We start from the raw sequence: 12,809 nt of genomic DNA, 5'->3' as shown, positions 1-12,809 counted from the left end.
ATGAGGAAACAGTAACTTATCCAAAGTTACACAGCTGATTAACAGAGGAACTGGGATTTGAAATTCTGGAGTCTACTCTTACTCCCTGCATTATGCCTTTTCTCCAACAGGAAGAACAATTTGATAAGGTATTGATCTAATACGGACTTTGCTGAGACTTAAACTTGATCGAGCATGTAAAATGTTTAGATTTGTGCCAATAATTTATTTCAAGTGGGTATTTTCTGTCATTAATGTTACAGCTTCTGTTACGTGACTTCTTTTGAGTCCTGTTGATATTCACTAATTCTAACTTTTCCTACACCACTGAAATTGTATTGAAAAATCATACATTTAACAGAAGGTTTAAGTTTTTTTCTGCCTTTGTTATATGGATGCAACACATTTGTACATGTGCGTATATATTTTATTCCCCATATTTTCTACATGTTTAATGAGAATTAAGTTTTCCATCTGTTCACTGTCATATTGAACTTAAATTGAGGCAATTTGCCTGTGTACTGATTCCTTCACTATATCTTCATTTGACCTGAAAATCTATTATCAAAAGCTGTACAAATTGAATCATTATACTGACTTTAACAGCCTCTTTTAGTTCAACTGCAATATCTCTACTGCCTCTGAAAGCAGTTGAATTGAAAAGAAATCATGCCTTCATACTTTATGAACACGTGGGTTTCCTGTCAAGCCAATGTATTATCAACTTACTTCAAAGAGTGAAACCAAAGTACCAGAACAGATTCATTTCTGTCTAGAAGCCTCACTTCAGTAGTTTGGCTAGACTTCTGATTTCCAAAATGCTCCATCAGAATGACCTCCAATGGAGGTTATTCTCTCTCTTCCAGTGAGTGACTGTTCAGTGACACTGACAGAAAAATAACTTTCAGTAGTTGAAATCTTAGATGCTGCAACAATGGGCATGTCCTTTGCCACTTTACAACTAAGAAGCTTAGTTGATATACCTAATGTTAATGCATGTGGCCATTATCTGATGCACTGACAAATTAGTTTTTTTTTAAATTGTTCATATCCCAGCTTTATCTTCTACCGTCTGTTGGACCTTTGGATAGAATCCTTAACACTCTAAGCCTTAGTTCTCTCTTCAACAAAATAGGGATAATAAATTGTGCCTTCATCGACTTGTTATAAGAATTCTCTCGGTGAATCTTAACTCTTAACACTTGATGTATGCCATTCCTCCCTGCATCTCCCCTTAAATCCTTAAAAGTTTCTACATGTCTCCTTGTTGTCTATTGTTTGAGATGACAGTTCTATCTTATGACTTGAAAGATCCTTAACTAGGAAAGAGGTTTATTTAGATGCACCCCTCTAACCCTTACTACAGGTCTTTGAGCTCCTCTTGTTTTGGAATCCAATTCCCTGGGTGCTTTGTAGTTTGTCGAAACACTTCCTGTGGGGTTGCTGATGTTTTCCACAAAATCTATAAAAAGACCAACAGAAAAACTGAACCGTTCTATATAAAACAGAGAAATGCTCCGTAGTACTATCTAAATTGTCAAGGAGAGTCTAGCTAATAAAGGCAGTGCTCTCAAGACAGGTTAAAAAAAATCTCTCTGGATAAAAATGATACAAATTTGACCATTTATCTTAACTTCAAATTGACAGTGATTGCCCACCTGTTAACAGAGCATAACATAAAGTCTCAATTTGGGGGATATAAAACACTTAATTCTTCAACTCAAGGACTTACGTTTCCTCAGTCATGAGTCAGTTTTTAATTTTCTCCAGGTTGCATCAACCTTCAGATGATAATACAAAAAAGTACTCCTTCAAACATTGCCTGCGTCCAGTTTGTAGCAACTTCATTGATGTCTACTGTTTGCATTGTCTAAGTAGTTGTAACAACAGAATTTGTTTTCATTAACATCTATTTTATCATCTTTACCCTCATAAGCAGTACACAAAATCGATCATATCTCTTTCTGGAATTCAAGGTGAACTGTTAGGTCCTCAGAAGCTGAGGTCAATTTTTTAAATTTATTTCTGTTTCAGAGCTTTTTTTTTTTTAATCAAGTTCATGGTGTTCCTTCTTTGTCCTTAAGAAATACATAGAATTCCCATTTTGTGTGCAAAGATGAGATAAAAGCTCTACTTCTTTAGTTTTAAATGTTTTCTGCTGCAATAATCATCTGTTTGCTTCCTCAACCATAAATCTTTTCCCAAATTTTGTCTCCAAAATTATAAATGTCTTTGGTTGTATGTGCTGTTTTTACTCAGAACACTTCTGATACCAAGTGTGTGGAGGTTTATTCCCATGCCAGCCAATTTTCCAACTCTCAGGAAACCAACTTTGTGTCCCAAAATTTCATTCAACTTTGGCATTAATTTCCATAGTTTTGCAAACCCTACAGGTTAGGGGCTCATTCCCACAAGAATGCCACCATTTGAGATGCCAGTCACAATCCTCAGGTTGTCACCTGTACTTCTGACCAATCTGCTTTTAAATCAGGGGTTCCACAACCCCTCCTCAGCTTTAATAATGTGCTAAAGTGGCTCACAGAAATCAAGAAAATGCTTTACTTATTATTACTGGTTTATTATGAAGGAGACAACTCAAGAACAACCAAGTGGAAAAGATACATAGACCAAGGATCTGTGTATAAGAACACAGACTAGCATAGAAACAACAAGGTCCCATGGGGAAAAGTTATGTGTCCTAATTTATATTGGGAGGAGAAAGATGCTGCTATTTCATAAACTCTCCTAACTCTATTAGCTTGTTCTGCTCTGATGGATTGATTTGTTCTACATACGCCGCTAATCTCCTTAGAGATGGAAAATATGCATGCTACTTTCCCCTGGTACCAAAATCAATCATAGTATTCTTTAACATTGAGTCTGGATTTGGCCTCAGAATTTTTCTCAACATGTTGCCCTATCCTGGACAACATTCACTAGCATGTTACTGAAGTTGGCAAATGGAATAAAATCCATATACTATCTGTGCCTACACTCTGTTCCCTGCTCTTGTGTTTATATTATATAGTGTAGGGGTGTGTGTGTGTGTGTGCGCGCGTGCATTTCAATATTACGTGTTTGATTTTGAACATACATTATTTTTCCTTTAACTGATCTCATGGTCTTGCCTCTTTCCTTTTTTCCTGTCTAAAAAGAGAGCATACCTTATTTTAATAGGCATAATAGCAACTTAAATAATCTCTTACCATTTGATATAACTGTTATTTGAATACATAAATACAAGCTCTACATGTTGTCATTCCTTTACATAAACTTTTTAAAGGTAAAAATAGAGTAAAATGTACTAGTTGTGTGCAGTTCTTTGAGTATTGGAAAATGCAGAGTCATATTCACTACTGCAATCCAGATTCAGAACAGTTCCATCTTCCCCTCCCACTCAAATTCCTTCATGTTGCATCATTGTGGTCAACTCTTCTCACTTCTCCTAACTCTTAGAAACTATTGATCTGTTTTCCATTCCTAAGTTTTACCTTTTCTAACATGCTATCAAAATGAATTATAAGATGTATAGCTTTTCGGTCTGACTTCTTTCACTTAGAAAAATGCATTGGGAAATCATCAGTACTGTTAAGTGTATTCACTCCTTTTGATTGCTAAGTAATATTCCATTGTTTGGATTTATAACAGTTTATTTAATCACTTGTTGAAAGACATTTGTATTGTTTGCAATTTTTGGTAATTATGAATTATTCTATAAATATTAGAATAGGGTTTTTGTGTTAAGTTTTTGTCTTGGACAGAGGAGTTTCTCAGTAATAAGTGAAGGTTTAACTTCGTTAGGAACTGCCATATTATCTTCTGATGTGGCTGTAGCATTTGGCATTCCCACTGTGTTACACAGAAGTTCCCTCTGTTCCACGTGTTCACCAACGCTTGATACTTCACTTAAAATCTTTTTATAAATAAAAATCTCTCAGTTAATAGAGATAATATGAATTGAAATTTGATATGAATGAAATATATAGTGTTTTAGGGTAGCAAGTAGTGAATTAATAATTATCAAATGGTGAAGAATTTTGCTTCTGACATCTGAGTCTTACTTACACGATCTTAATTTATATCTTGACATATCAATTTGATGATAGCACTGTGGTCAAATAATATACTTTGTAATTTTAAATAGCCTTTTAAAAATGACTAATCACACTGATGACCTTTTAATGTGTTTGCTATCTGTATGCCTTCTTTGGGTTAAGTGTCTGTTGAGATCTCTGACCCAATTCTTAATTGGATCACTTATTTATTTATTCTTGATCACTTAACCTTTTAGCATAATCTTGATTTCTCTGGATCAGTCACACTTAAGGCCCTGCTCTATGACTCTTTATGCCTCATTTTAGGCTATTGTTGAGCAAATAGGTTGACTTAACCATTACTGAAGAGATGATTGTACTGAAACAGCCACCATACATTTATTATTAGTAACTGTAGAATTAAAAGGTGGTATCTAAAAAAAGGATTCAGTCATATCTTAATGAAGCAAACTCAACTAACTAGAACTTCAGGCAGTTGCTTTAACTATTTTAAAGATGCTTGAGAAGTCAACAAAAATCTTGGAAATTATGTTTATGTATACACATATTTAGGCACATTTAAACATGTAAACTCCTCAGGCCCTCACTTAGAAATAATTTACTTCTTATTTTACAAATAATTCTAGCAGTTTTTGTTTTCAGTTCTTAAATCATAGAGAAGAAATTTGAATTGATGTAGAGAGTGCTAAAGGCTGATTTAATGCTTGTTACAAGGGAAGATTACCAATAATCTTTTAGTGAGATGAACAAGATAGTAGATAAAATAGTTTTTTTTTTTAAGTAAGCAGTTTGGGGTGAGCCCACTTAGAAACTTATATGTAATGCATTCGGTAATTCTACACTATGACCAGATAATACCTTTTGCAAATGATAATTGTTAAACATTGAAAATAGTACTAGACTTAACATTCTCTGTTTAACAGACGAATGAGTATAAATTAACTTAGAGAAAGTTATATAAAATATGAAAGTTGTTTCATAGTTACATGCGGTGATAGGGAGAAGCTAAGTTAGAGTTTGCAATTTTGGAGCCACGGTTCATTGTGTGTTGCAGGTGATTTTATCACAATGTCACATAGACATGACTGTATCTTAACACAAGAAAAAGACTACTACGTTGGAATTCTTTTCATAATTTTTGTATTACAATAAGATACTGATTCTAAAGACAACTGGGAACCTAACTCTGAAGTAGTAGTGGAAATATGTTAAAACAACAACAAAATGACTATAGTAAAAAATAGAATATGCTTATGTATAAGTAGAGATTTAAATAAATGTGCTTTTGAAATGGCCAAGATAACCTTTCTGGGTACTTTCATTTTTGCATATTATTCCCAAGTATGTATTTGAATGGCTTGGAAACATCCTGGACCTCTGTTCTGAGGCTTTGTTGTTATCTCACTTCCTAGTCCCAAGATATCCCACAAACGCTTTATTGTTGGCCTTAACTTGGTCTTACTCATACTGAGCATTGCCACTTGCTAAAATCCAAACTTTTTTCTTTTATAGGATAAACTACTTTTACCTAATTATTTCTCCTGTATTTTTTTTTCAGTTTCAAGTTCTGATTTCCTTTTCTGTTATGACATCTTGTATTTCATTTCCCAGCTCCTTCAAAAAGAAGAACTTGGGATTTTGATTTAGAAATCAGAATTCTAAGTAAGTCACAATGTTCCCCCTCTTTTGTAATAAATATATAATTGCTTATATTTTACTTCTTACAAATTATCTTTTTAACTCAAAGAGACCCTTTAACTTCAGTGACTTCTCTAAGAATGACAGAAGATGACTCCCAACACATCTGAATAAAGATAGACTCTTGGTTAATAGAAGTAATTTGAGTTCATTGTACTTTATGCAATGCAATATTCAGTCTTTTTGGAAGATAATTAATATGTATCAAATTGTGAAGAATTTTATCCCTGCTGGCTGCTTCTAACTTGCTTGACCCTGATTTTTATCTTTGTTGTAGTAACTTAATTCAAATAATTTGCTGTCTTGGGTTAAATATATTATTTCAGTGGAAATATTCAAATTAGCAATAGATGTTTCAGAGTTAAATATATTCATTCCCAAACCTGAATTCAGCACTGCATGCCTGGGTAATTGTTGGCACTTTATAGCAAAACACTTAGCTGTGATCAATTGTAGCTTTCTCAGTAAAATCCCAGAGCTCATCTCTAGGAAGAACATGTGGTTAAAGCAAAAGGGGTGAGGGATGAAAGATGTTAAAAAATTGCTTAGCTGAGTCTGGCATTTTACCTTTTAAATATTAATTATACTGTGGGCTTCTTCCTATTTACATACCTAAGTGTTTGCTTGGGACATAAATGGTGCTAAATTGTCTTGAGAAAGCCATAGAGCAGCTTTGTTAGATAAAACTTCTTGCAGCTGGTAATTTTTGGCAATTAATATTATGAATGCTAATGCAATGGGGAGAAGGGAAGGCACTTCCAGGATGCCACTTATCTCTGTAAAACGAAAGAAAATGTCAGAAGTGGTGAGCCTGCTGAGACTATTACATCTGGGAAGGAAATAGATGGCAAATGTTAAAATTATCATATTTATGGACAGGCTAGAATTTTAAGACTGGGATATCTAATAAATAGTCTAGTAAATAGAGTTTATTGTAAATATTTTTAAATACTGGTTTTAGATTATGTAGTATAACAATGAAGGCTTTTTAAAAAAGTTATACTGAATATGTTACTAGCCCATAGTAACAGTTGAAAGTAAATTCAGAGAAATTAGCTCATTTAATTATGCCAGTAATTGGTTTGGTGAAGAATAGGGTCAGTTCTGTTGATGCTATAGGGTTAGAGATAAAAATTAAAATGTATTAGGATAAAGATAAGGTTGATAAAAATGTAAAAGCCTAGAGTTATGACAAAAAACATCAGTAGAGCTTTTGGAATCTACTACTTAGGCATTAGAATTGTCATCATATGTTTCAAAGGTGTTACATTCTCTTTACACTTTCCAAAGAATAAAAAAAATAGCTATACTCTCATTGCTCATTAGGCTGTGAAATTTAAACCAGACTAACTCCTTACTGGAAAGACTATAGGAGAGTAGTAAAAAACATTAACATGTGAGTGTACAACTCAGAAGTGAAAATAAATTTCATCATTTTATACATTTTCCATTTACGATTTGAGAAAATCTGAGTTTCAGCTTATGTTAGTTGCCCCAAGATTCAAATTGCCAGTTAAATTAATTTTATAAGGAGTTAGGAAATACATAGTTTTAAATATCCTGTACTGCATTTTGGATTCAGGTCTAGGCTTGTGTTATGGTGACTGTGAGAAAGTAGTGTTTTTATCAGTAAGGGAGAAAGCCTTCTCTTTATGCTAAAACATAGTGATAAGGATAAATATACTTTATTTAGCTATTTTGCTATGCTCATCTGTAGGTAAGCGTATGATAAGTATTACTGAAGTAAAATAAACATTCTTAATTTTGTATGACCGTCTAAATCTTCAGTTACAGTTATTCTATCTCATAATGCCCAGAAGCACAATCACAAATGGCATGTCATGTATACTAATTTTTTGTCTGTTACATATGGACATTATATAAAGAAAACATAAAAGTGATAAGTTGAGAAAATATTATTCCTAGGTGTTTGTTTTAATTTATCAAGCCTTTATTAAACATCTGCATTGTATCTTTAGATCTGCAAGGAAAAGGAAATAATATTGCTCTGTGCTAAAGAACCTACTTAATTTTTTTTTAGAAACAGATTTGTAAAGGTGAAAAAATAGAAATTTAAACGTGAGTTGGCACTGAAAAGGATACACACAAAATAGTCTATCATAAAGAATTGATTTGTATAGTTTACAAGAAAAAGTACCAGAGTTACTTCCAGTTAGGTAGCACTAAACAGTGATATTGCAAAGTTGATAGTATGTTCTAGTTTGGAATTCGTCATTGGATGCCTGAAATTCCTTTGGAAGGAGAAAAAAAATGAGACCCATATGAAATATTCAGAGTTACAGTTAAATCTTTATACATAAAATGTCTATTTCGTGGTTCTTTATCATAGCAAACAATTTTAAAATAACTCTGGGTGAATGGATAATACATAAAATGAAATGCCATGTCTTATTAGTCTGCTTGGGCTTCTGTACCAAAATACCATAGACTAGGTGACTTAAATAATAGAAATTTATCTCTCACCATTTTGAAGTCTGGGAAGTCCGATGATCTGGTTGTCACCTAATTTGGTTCCTGGTGAGGACTTTTCTTCCTGGCTTGTATCCTCACATGGGGACAGCAGGTAGAGGAAGAGGGCTGTCACACAATATTTCTTTCTAAATTGAAGATTTAACACAATCCCAGTCCAATCTTAGGAAACCTTTTTGTAAGACAGAATTTGGATTCTAAAGTAGGTTTTAAAATTCATATGAAAAGGCAAAGGGCAAAGAGCAGCCAAACAACTTTGAAAAAGAAAGTTGGAGTGTATGACCTTGATTTCAAGACTTACTATAAAAGCACATTAATCAACACATGAGAGTATTGGCATTAATTAAAAAAAAAAGACAAATGCAACAGAAGAGAAAATTTAGAAATAAACATATAAATAAATGACCTTCAGTAAAGGTACAACCAATACATTGGAGAAGGAATAATCTTCTAATCAGTATTGCTGCATCAATTGGGATTCATATTAAAAATAAGAACATCCAAAATTTAACTGAAAATGGATTATATATATTAATAAAAAAGCCCTGAAACTTTTTAAAAATTACAACTTCTTCCTATGTTTCTTTCTGTATCTTTGAATTCAGCAAACATTATATCTTGTACATTGTAAAAATGTATACTTAACATGCTCTGCTAGGGACTCTGTATTTGCAGAACACCATGTGACCGACCATAAGTCAGATGGCCTTTGAGGGGAAAATCATTAATTGAAGTTTGTGAATGAGGACTTGACAGTGAGTGTGTATATTCAAGGATGACTAATTTGAATACAGTTTGAAACCTAAGACTTGATACTAGGGAAAGGAAACTTTGGAGAGAGATACTATGAAGGTAGTAAAAGCAGTAAACTAACTTTGAACTCCGTAAGAAAAGCCCAAAACAAGAAGGGAAAATGGGAATACTTGGGAACTTCTGATAAATGATGAAAGTCTATTTGCTAAGGATTTCTGAAGGGTCTTGATTTTATGGAGCATCGAGATGACGTTAGGCTTTCCATTCCATTCCACTCTAATGTTGTTCCCCTGAACCTGTTCTATAAGTAATCTGCCAGGGAATGCCATGATGAAACACAAGAATTTAAATCCCTTACTCCACTTGCATATGTAGTAAAATGACTGAGACAAGCAATAGCTGGACTGAAAGCCCATAAAAGATTTGATGCCATCATCTTGCATTATTTAGACACCTGTTAGATCTCCAATAAATGTTTGAAAAGAGAAGTTTTAATTCCACCAGCACAATATGGACTCTAGGTCTTGATAATTTTGGCGCATTTATCTTCTGAAATTTAGTGTCATCTAGCCTTCCATATAAATGAAACCTCAGAGATCTCAGAGTGAGACTAAACTGAAAATTTACCAAACTGTCCAGGGGAATGCAAGAACATTTTCTAGTCTCAAATCTTCATTGGTTACCTTAATGTAGCCCTCAGGATGACTGGCAGAAAACTTCATATTATCTGTGTGGCACAGAACACCCCAAGCTGATAAAATAATTTAAAGTAGCCCTGAATAATGCTCTCAGGTATGTGGGTGTGTGGTAGAAGCAAACAGAATCCTCAGAGAGGAAAGACAAAGGTTTGAATAAACAGCTACGAGACCGCATGCAAAAGGCACAGTTAAACACAGTAAAGCTGCACAAAGGGTAAAAGTAAAAGAAAAAAGTGAAAACAGTATACTGAGAATAATTAAGCAAAAGAGAACATAGTTGGGCATTTAATGGATTGGAAAAATTAGGCTTTTGCCAATTTAGAGTATTTGTCCTTGAATCCCAGACCCTTAGTCCCAGGACAGAACAGGAGCAGGTTAAATGAATATTAAAAGTTTTCAGTTTTAATAACAAAAAAAAACTCATTTTGAAAGCTGAGAAATGAAATGAACATAATCCTGACAGCATTTGTTCTACATCTGACATGGCTGCTTCAAAATATTACAAGATACAGAAATATGGTGGTCCATTAAAATAGCTCAAATACTCCTTTCCATTTCTTTTTAACTGAATGAAGTTCGGTTCCCCTGCCCTCAAAATTTGCCTTTTAATATTTTCATATATACTAACCTATTTTGTTTGTGATTTTTTTTAAACTTTTTTCAGTGTGATTTTATGAGTCCTTGAAAGTGTATATTCAATTTCTATTTCTTTAGGGAAGAAATTTCCTCATTTCTGATTAACCAGAGCAGAGAGAAATTAAGAACTCTTCTTTTGAACAAACCTTTTTATTCTTCCTTCTGGAATAATTGGGCCTTGTTTACACTGCCTCTGTGACTCTTAGCAAATTATGCTTTGTGATATATTATTAAATGTTTGACTCTCAATTCTACATTCCAGTTCCTTTAGTATATAAAATATGCCTTGTCCATCTCTAATGCTCAGACTCTCATATAGTTGTCCGCATATGTTAAATATTCAAGAAGTGCTTAGTGAATGGATAGCTATATGAATGTGTGCATAAAAGGCTAACTACCTAGAATATACACCGTTTTAGCTTAGTGAATATGACTTTTTGGCCCTAGACATCTCTTTCTCTACTGCACTGGCTGACATCCCAGAGGCCACTGTAGTGCCAAGGATGAAGCCTGAATCCAACCTGACTTTCTTTCTTGAACATTAAAATCAGAAAGTGTTTAAAAACAACTAGTGCGATCATTTTTATATTGCACTATATATAGCAATATAAAGCAGAATAAACAATGTTCAAAGGAAGAAATAGGGAAATAATGAAGTTTTTTTGTAAAGAAATAATCTTTCTTAATTCTTTTGTGCTGTGGTTCATCTTAACTGAAGAGATTTCTACTTAAACATTTTTATAAGGAGATATTTTTATTCTACTATAACCTCAAATTTACAAAATCACTCTTTGTTTTATTTTTTTATCCTGATTATGCCTCTTGTAGTAGGTGAGTTCTTCACATGATGGGCTATAAAAATAGCAACATATAGAAACAGGTCAGGATACCCTTCTCTCTAAACAGCCAGTGTTTAGCTGAAGACAGTGCTCACGCATACACATGCACCGCCCCCCCACCCCCCCACCCCTGTTGCTGAGTTTTGCCCTAAGGTTTCAAAGGAGCCTATTTTATTTCGGCAAAAAATACGCAGTAATTTGGGAAATGTCCAAATATGCTAGATGATTTTGTTAGAAGCTTTGCACAAAGATTAATACATTTGGTTTATTAATACATGTTTGTAAATACATTTACATATAGAATTTTTAAACACACTTACATACATGACACATACTATATCTACTTAGCCCATGAGAATGTCCCAGAGGGAGGAGGGACAAGTTATAGCCTATATTGTGAGCATTAACTTGAGTAGCTCTTGAATGTTCGGCAGCATACAGTTTACATTGTTGTAATAAATAATCTACAACAATTTCACATAACATTTTTTCTTAGCGTGGGTTTCCTAGCTGGAGAGACTGAGATGATGATTCTCATGCAAGTGATTTTTTGAGGGAAGCCTCTCAGGTAAAACCTGTAAGGGGGTGAAGGGATAAGAAGCGAGGCGAAGGCATGGATTCAGCTAAAGTTCAGAGGGAGCTCTACAAGATAAATACCACCACAAAATTGCCATACCTTGAGGCAAGGCGCCAGCCTTCTGTACTTCTAACTCAGTCAGCCATCAGCTGTTACTGCTCCTTGTGAGAGGAGAGGGCGTAACTTCCTAGGTGTTTCTTGGTTAAGAGGCGCCTTTAGATCCTGGGCCATTCTCAGAAGTGCTGTGAGCCCTAAGCAGACAAGAGGAGCTGGGGGTTAGATGCACAGTCCCAATAGAGGGGTCTATGCAGGGTCTCCTACACCCACTCGTTTCCAGTTTTCATGTGTGTATATGGGGGAGCAGTCCTTGGAAGGGAAAATGTGAATGTTAATCAGAAAGGTGTCAGAATAATCATCAAAATTACATCCTTTTTTTGTTTGTCATACTGTAAAATTATCTAGCAATCATCAAAATTATATCCTTTCTTTGTTTGTCAGTTATAAAGTTATCTAGCAATTATCTAGCTAGGAAATGGGACCTAGAATACACTAACTTGATCCTTTTTTTTTGTTAAGAAAAGTAATGTGCTCGTGATAAAACATACCTGGACTTCTTGAGGTCCCTTCCTAACGAGTGAGTATTTGCTTAAAGTCTTGATCCAGATTTGAGGATACAGAGTCCTAGAGCTCTAACATTAGATCTTCAAGGGGATAGACCTACTGAATTTCCAAAGAAGTGAGAATTACACGTGGGAGATAATTCTTATATTCTCCTCCGTCTTCTCCAGACCTTTTAATTCACTATATTCAACATACTTAAGATGGATTCCAACATTCAATTTAATGTAACTATAGAATCAAAAACTTAAATCTAGATAATCCTTAACTTTATAAAGTTGCCTTCATTAATTTTACAGCATTTCCATACTGAAAGCAAATTTCCACCAGAGATTAGAGAGCCTTTCTTATTTTATTATTCTGATCTCTTTCCTTGGAGTCCTTGAAAGACTGTCTCTTATCTCTTCTGGCTCATCCACATAGTACTTTGTGTCCTCAACTGTTTTGTGATTTTTTTGTCTGAGTT

At 34.1% G+C, this 12,809-nt stretch overlaps 1 long non-coding RNA gene across 2 annotated transcripts in view; it reads left to right on the top strand.

Moving 5' to 3' along the window:
• LOC140695991 (uncharacterized) overlaps window positions 1–12,809 on the top strand; it is a 535,357-nt gene that overhangs the window by 392,819 nt on the left and 129,729 nt on the right. Inside the window, exon 6 of one of the 2 annotated variants that reach the window (XR_012071891.1) lies at window positions 12,302–12,359. The exons of the other annotated variant lie outside the window; for it this stretch is intronic. This is a non-coding gene — a long non-coding RNA (uncharacterized lncRNA). The remainder of the gene's footprint in view (window positions 1–12,301; window positions 12,360–12,809) is intronic. 2 annotated transcript variants of the gene reach the window in all.

This window comes from Vicugna pacos, chromosome 4, assembly GCF_048564905.1.
Source record: "Vicugna pacos chromosome 4, VicPac4, whole genome shotgun sequence".
Classification (NCBI taxonomy): Eukaryota; Metazoa; Chordata; class Mammalia; order Artiodactyla; family Camelidae; genus Vicugna; species Vicugna pacos.
Note: the sequence above shows the minus strand (reverse complement) of the source record. Positions and strands in the feature narration are given on the sequence as shown.